Here is an 8,282-nt window from a genome sequence, read left to right on the forward strand (position 1 = left end):
AGTGATTCTCAGATTAGCCGGTGGTGATGGACCAGTGAGGGAGGCATAGAAGCATTAGCAGAGATATAAACACCCCTGTTCCTTTTCGGGCAAACTTGCCATGGATACCTCCAGCTCTCATGTTTTCATCGAAGGGACAAGAGAACGCTGTGTTCCATGCAGATTCCTACTGCATCATGGAAGGAGACACAAACATGCATTCCTAGGTCATGGGCAAATCCCTGAGTAGCTGTAGCTCTGATGAGGTGGGTACCACATATTTTTATCTAAGGTGGGAGAAGCAACATGCCATCCACAGCACTCTCCCTGTCTATTGATAAGCTGGGTGGGCTATCACTAGCCCACGATACTCACAAATTGGGGTTGGTGGTTTTTTCCACATACACAGCTGTTGCTGAATGTGACAGGAAATCTTTCTACTCTAAAAGTGTCCTTAAGATCTGGTGTGATATTTTCAACTATCATCTGCCAGCTTCAATTACTGATTAAGGAGATCACTGTGTTTGCATTCCTGTTCATGCAGAATGTCTCTTTAATATGGTAACAAGTTGAGTCTTTTAAACTTTTAAAACTTATTTTTAATGTAGTACTGTGAAATAGGTATTCATCTTTAAAAAACTCTTTATGACAGACTCACAGAAATCTAGTTACTTATCAAAGTGTAAGGCTCTAAGACAGGAATAAATTGTTCTTTTTTTCTTTTTACAATTTCAGTCACTCACTGATTTTTTAAATTCTTTTGGAAATTTGTATCTCAGTTATATGCATAGTGGTTTGCTACATATGGAACTGAAAGATGAAAGAAGAAAATTTGTATGAGAAAAGAGTGTGCCATAGAGTGAGCTACAGGAATAACAGCTAATGAGAACTGGGTAGCTACAAGTCCAACTTTTGGTGTGTTATATATAGTCTGACCATTAAGATCTTGAGAACTCTGAAACAGAGCAATGATATTCAACTGGCAACAAGCATGAACCTCTAGAAGTGAATCTGAACCTTGTAGGTCTCCGTTGAGGAAAGAAGAGTAATTTTGAGTGAGAGAGGAGGTTTCCTTTAGATTGGCTTCTCTAAGTCTTGTCTAGAGAGAAAACACAAGCATTGCCACTTGTATTCATTTGTGTGATTGTTTATGATTATCAGTAGAAGGATGCCTTAAATCCGAATTAGAGTTATTTTGGATGTTTTATCTAAACATTCCAGATAAAATCTTTTCTCTGGTATTTTTTTTTCTTTGTATCCTTATAGATAATGATAATGTGCCATGGATAAGGATAGATGAGGGTAGTGCTAATCTAATGATGTTTTGAACCTTGCAACATTGTAAAAAATAAACTAGATTATGTAGACTATTAAGATATATATATGTGTGTATATATATAATATGTGTTAACATAATATCATTTAATTCAGATACTCATATGTAAAATGCTTAGGTGTCACCAGGGGGCGCTGAGGCAAACATTTCCAATAAGACATGGAAGTCATAATTACAAACTTGACTTGTGAGTCACCCAAAGGATTCAAGGGCAGAAGGTAAATAATAGGAAATATCCACTGGAAAAGATTTTTTTTTGTCACGTGAATTTTATTTAACAAGGTAAAGCTGAGACAAAGCCTGGAGATAGTCATTCCTAGCTTTTGTAGTGCTCAGCACAACAGCATATCAATAAAACACATTGAGTTTCAACAAGAAAAGCTGGTGTGTGCTTTTTGTTAAAAAAAAAAAAAACAACTTTCTTTGAGATCCCAAAGGGCCACCACTATTAAAAAGAAGTTATAGATTCATTCTAAGGCAATTACTTGTTGTCCTCTACATAATATATCCCTATCCTGTGGGAATGGGCCATTTACTCACTCTTCTGTTCAAAATATATTTTGACTATTCTCTGTGGGTCATCTGCTGTTAGCATAGTGGATATTGTAAAAACTGGCAAAATAGATGCCTCATGGCAATTTTGGCCAATGGTGGGGAGTAGGGAAATATACCCTAACAAATACACTAGTGCATATGTATTGTGTACTAAAAGGAATAACAAAGTAGAGCAAGAAGGAAAGGGAATGATTATTGAACCAAGATGGGTGATCTGGAAGTTTCTCTATTAATAAGCTTGAGACAAGTGAAAAAATAAGCCAAATGCAACTCTTTATGAAGTGATTTCAGATAGAGGAAGCAAAGTGCAAAAGCTTTCTGAGGGGCTGGGGATATGGCCTAGTGGCAAGAGTGCCTGCCTCGGATACACGAGGCCCTAGGTTCGATTCCCCAGCACCACATATACAGAAAAACGGCCAGAAGCGGCGCTGTGGCTCAAGTGGCAGAGTGCTAGCCTTGAGCGGGAAGAAGCCAGGAACAGTGCTCAGGCCCTGAGTCCAAGGCCCAGGACTGGCCAAAAAAAAAAAAAAAAAAAAAAGAAAAAAGCTTTCTGAGACAGGAATGTACCAGTGCTCAATTTGTAAAATGTGGCTGAAATTACAGGGCATGGGGCTAAGTAAAACGAGCAGGCAGAGGGAATCAAATACTGCAGGATTGTATCTATTTACAAGTGGAATCTGAAAAAGTAGACTATATTAGAGCAGAGTAAACTGGTGGTTTTTAGAGCTTTGGAGTTTGGGGAGAGAATTGAGATATTAACCAAAGTAAATAAAATTACAGTTACCCAGAAAGAGAAAGGTCAAGAGATATACTGTACAACATGGTATCTGCAGTTAATGACAGCATGTTATGTACTTGTGGGAAAAAAAAGAAACTTTGACTGTTCTTACCAAAGCAAAATGACAACTTTGTTAGTAACATGTTCACTAGATTGACTTATCCTTTTCACAAGGTATTCTTTTATTGTTTTTGTTTTTAGTGGTCCTAGAGTTCGAACTCAGGATCTCATGCTTGCTAGGTTGATGACTTACTACTTGAGCCACATCCTTATTTTTCAAGTAGGGCACAATTGCTGGAACTGGCTTCAAACCACAATTCTCCCACTTACCTGAGATCACAGGCATGCACTTCACCTAGTTTGTTGGTTGAGATGAGATCTTGCTCACTTTCTTCTCTGGCTGGCCTTAAATTATAATCCTCTCGTTTCTATCTCTGCCTCCCAGATAGCTGGAATTATAGGGATGAGTCACTGCACAGGGCATAATGTAAATACATTTTAAAACACCATACTATGCCCTATATACATATGCATTAAATGTATACAATTTAATTTATCAGAAGAAAAAAGCAGCAAGGAGGCCTATAACAGGTGTTAATAAGTGAAGGGAGAATGGTAAGTGAAGTAGGGTGGTCCAGAGAATATAGGACTTAAAAGAATAATGTACAGCCTCTGGCTTTTCACCAGAGTGAGATGAAGAGCCAGTGACAATTTTAGGAAGAGGAGCAAAGTTGTAAAACAGCCACTTTGTTTCCCTGGTGATTATAGACTATAAACAACAAAGATAGGTATCCAGGCTAAAGGTAGGGAGGCAACAATGCAAATGGGTCACAATGCTGGCATGGCCCATGTTCCATTTTACTAGGGTTGCATAACCAGTCACTTCAAACATAGTGAATTGAAACTTGTATTGACATACAAGTTCTGTGGGTCGGGAATTTGGAATTCCAAAGGGCATAACAATCGCCCCCCCCCCCCCCCACAAGGACTCAAAACATGGAATTGACTCAACAGCTAGGGGAAAATGCTTTGTTTCATAGTAAATGTTAAGAGAAAAAGCATGTTGAGAATAGTAGTGAATAAATGAAGTGGTATCTGAAAACTAACAAGAAGACAAAATGAAGTCTATTGCTAAAAGAAGGGCAAAACTAAGCATATGAGTATTCATGAAAAGATCCTGTAGAGTTAGACAAATTGATGACTTAAGAGAGGGAGGGCAGGGCTGAGTATATGACCTAGTGGTAGAGTGCTTTCCTCCCATACATGAAGCCCTAGGTTCAATTCCTCAGCACCACATACACAGAAAAGGCCAGAATTGCCTCTGTGGCTCAAGTGGTCGAGTGCTAGCCTTGAGCAAAATGAAGCCAGGGGCAGTGCTCAGGCCCTGAGTTCAAGCCCCAGGACTGGCAAAAAAAAAGAGGGGGGGGAGGGCATATTTGTGGAAGAAAAGGCAGAGGGGTTAGAGTCCCAAGGCCAAATGTAAGAAAGCAAAGAGCTGGTCTCTAATAAGAACAGAGCACTTTGTGTATTCAGGAAGAAGACCAAGAAGGAGGGCAAAGTTCAATTCACTTGGTAGGTTTGATAGTGACAGAATGGGGAGTTGTAATATGCTTGCTTCTGTTTTCTTCTTGAAGCATGGTGCAAAGTTGCTGATACAGAGTGAGGACAGTGGAGGAGATACAGTGCACTTACACAGAAGAGAAGATATAAAGTATTCAGTTTTGAGAGGGAGAGGTTTCCTATACCTGCCCAGAGTACTGCGTTAGGATCATAAAATTAAGAGAGTCCAGCTTGACAGACCTGTGTACTTTTCTCAGCAACTTCAGTTGCTTAAATGTGGCTATGGAAAAGGCAAATGGTTGGGTTCAACCAATGTGAGACTTTGTCCTGCAAGTGAAGTCTAGAGAAAGAGAGGTACAGGAGCTAGTAATCTTTTTTTTTTCAGAATAGTTCTCTTTTTTATACCTTTGTTTTTTTCATATTTACTTGCATATATTAGTTGTACAAAGAAGTTAAGGAGTTTCATTATAGTATTTCTATATACGTATATAGTATACTCCCATGAAAGTCACTTTCTTTGACTTCCATTCATTCTCACTTCTTAAAATAAGTTCAAGAGGTTTCATTTTCTATTTTAATACATGTGTGTAAAGTACTTCCACCATTTTTCACATTTTCACCCTCACTATCTGTAATCCTAGCTATTTGGGAGGCTGAGACTGGGAGGATGGTGGTTTATGGCCAACAAGGTTACAAAAATTTACTAGATCCCTTCTAAACCAATATTTGGGTGTGATGCCATGTGCCTGTCATCCCAAGCTGTGTGGGAGACTGAGTTTCAGAAGACTGTGATTCCAGGCAAGCCTGGGCAGGAAAATCCTTGAAATGCCATCTCAACAGAGGGAATCTGAACCTGTGCTTCTCGTCGCAGTAATTACAGGAAACATGAACTTTGTGGATCATGGCCAAGGCATGTGTCTGAGGGAAAAATGAGACCCTTTCTCAAAAACAACTGATGTAGTAACCACTGTAGGCATAGCTCAGTGGAAGAATGCCTGTCTAGCAAGTCTGAGGCACTGAATTCAAACCTTAGTACCCCTACTTTATTTTACCCTGATAGAATACACATATATATTTTGGTGAGAGATGATAGTGGAGATAATGGACTCATTAAATACTCATATTCCAAGTACTGCATAAGAAAAGCATGGAGTAATAGGGTAGCATTCATTTAGGCAGGTACAGCAAATAGATAAAGGCTTCTTTAAACTGTGACTTGGAATAATATGCAACTTTTGCAGGAAACTACATGAAGAACATTCAAGGTAGGGGATTGTGGAGAAGGGAGTGAGTTAAAAACAGCTGCATATTCTGAATTTTTTCTTTAGTGTATGTTGTTCATTTTACCACATACCAACCTAAAGCACAGCAAGTTCTATTGCTGGCATATACCAAGAAGTAAGTTACCCTACAGAGCTGATGGACTCCGCTCAAGGCAAATTTACCCTGAGACCACTGTCTCACCACCAACTTACATCCTTTAAAGTCCCTTTCAGCTCAAAGATACTAGATAGAACTAATGTGGTTTTGTTTTATTTTGTTTTTTGTTTTTTACTGGCACAATAAGGAAATGTCAGAAGTAAAGAAAAGGCTAACAATAATAAGTGAGGAATTTCCCATCACATAATTCACATTTTATGAAAACTTTATGAGAACTCCATGTAGTGATATGAGATCCCATTGAATATATTCTAGTGTTTACCAACCAGAAGGTAGCATATACAAACAGAAGGCAACAAATAAATGAACAACCTGACATAAGGAATTACAGCAAGTACACGATGTTGGAAAGATAGAAACATATAGGAACTTATATTTTCTACTTTGCTCGATGCAAGTGGAGTCTTGTGTATATCTTTCAGGAATCCTATGTTGATGATATAGCCATCATTTGGTCCCTAACATATGGAGCAGTTTTACTCACTCAGTACTTTGCCCTGTTGGGTTTGTATGCCTTTCCCCTCTTTGCATTGCTTGAGCAGGGAAACACCTGTTAATTGCTATCATTAACTCAGGGTGCCCAGATCCTTGGGGAAAGAAGTCTAAATGGTAAAGGAAAAGGAAATAGAACATTTTAACTCTGTTACAGGGTTAAAAATGTTACGGGGCTCAAGGGAGGGGATTCCCCATCCCTCCAAGAGTCCACTACTCAGAGACGGTCTCAAACAAAAATATGGGTTTATTGGGGAAGCATAAAGCAAACTGACTGTCCAGGGTCACAACACAGACCCGGGAGCTGCCATCGTGACCCTGAGCAGTCCTTAAATTGGAGTTTATAAAGATAAAATCATAGCTCAGATGTAGGGGCTTGATGCAGGGGATAGAGCATGCAATAAGTTCACAGATGTAGGAGGTTGACATGGGGTAGAGCAAATAACAAACAAGTTAAGCTGTTTACAGAAGCAGAATTTGGGGGTCAGGTTGACCTAATAATCAAGATGGAGTCAGCCCTGTTCCCTACAACAACTCTTCATTCAGTTTCATTCTTCAGGGATTCACTGATTCCTGAGGGTTGATATTTATTTGTACAGCTCATTCTTATTTTCCTTCCTAATTATTATCTGACATTTCAGCTCTAAGATTTGAGAACTCATGTGCTGTCCCCCTCTACTCAATAACATTAGCAATTAATGTTTGAGAACCTAGTTTCGTATGTATTGACAAACTAATAAAAAATGAACCAGTGGATGAATTTAATTGTAATTGGGGGTCTCTCAATTCTAGTTAGATAGCAAGATGTGCTTAGCATCCTGTTCTTAGAAGACTCCGGTTAAAAGTCATGTTAACTTTTAAGATTTATTTTTCTGCTCAAGTTATTTTTTGGTTCAAACATGATTCTTTATTATCTGTGTAGCTTTACATTAGTGCCTGTGCATTTGAAGGAGCAACCATACCTTCCAATCATTGCAGATAGATTTCAGCAACTAAAGACCTTCCCCAGTTGGATTCCTATGGTCACAGAATTGCCTCCAGGCTTGTGGCTAAGTGGTTTTGGTGGAAGGTCACATGACTGCTTTGGGATCTGCAATAGCATATGTGGTTACCAGATAACAGACATGCCAACCAGACCTGTGTGGTCCTTGGGTAGACTGGATGGCTTCTATGAGCCTTATTTAGTAGAACTGGTCTTCATATGGTCTGCTCAGAGTACACAGGTAATGAGGCCTGCTATCAAGTATATGGACGAGCATGGGCTCCTTCTAGTACCTACAAGAGCACCTGCCAGGATCCCTAGGTGGTTCCCCTGAGCATACAATACTGGCTGGGTAGTGGCTGAGAAGAAGTAGAACTGAAACACAGGGGAAGCTTTGTGAGTCATACTAGAGGTTGAGATCTGCTCTGCAAGGGCAGGTGGATATGCCTGGTTTTGAGTTATTGAACAGGTAGGTAACTCTTACGCTATCATGGAGAGGTGCTGGAGTTGAATTTCAGTGCTATTTAGGAGTCCATAAGATCTGTCTCTCTTAAGCCTGTTTGCAGTGGTTCCAGTTGTGGGATCAAAGCCAAATGAGGTTGTATTCCAGCTCACAGAGAAAGAGAAATGTTTCTGACTTTGGAGCTAGGACTGTTGTCATTGAATCTGTCACTTGAAACATCCCTCCCAAGACTTGAATTCTGCTAGGTTTTTACCTCCTCTTATCTGAGTCCTCTTATCGTTGTCCACAGATTTATTATTGCTATAAGGAGATAAGACTGGGATACTTGCTATCCCATACATTTACTGATGTTTTTCTTTTAAATAGAAAGTGAGATAATTCACTGAGGTCAAAAAGGGAAACAGTGTTTAAGGAGAATAGAGAAGATTTAAAATAGAGAGAAATAGAATTATCAAGCAAGTTGTTTATGTATCCCTAGCACTGAAGTGGGGTTACCATGTGCAAATTATAATGGTGCCATTTTTTATTAAAAGCAGACTAGACTGATGGTTTCATTCGGATTAAGTGTCTTTCTATTTATGTGTAATAGGAGGATAGAGAATGACAAAACCTTTTTGGAATTGGTAACAAAGTGGACATAAATAGGGGCATGAATTTTTACTCAATTAGAAAAAGAAATAAAGATAAAAGGGTTGAT

The sequence above is a fragment of the Perognathus longimembris genome, chromosome 17, assembly GCF_023159225.1.
Source record: "Perognathus longimembris pacificus isolate PPM17 chromosome 17, ASM2315922v1, whole genome shotgun sequence".
Lineage (NCBI taxonomy): Eukaryota > Metazoa > Chordata > Mammalia > Rodentia > Heteromyidae > Perognathus > Perognathus longimembris.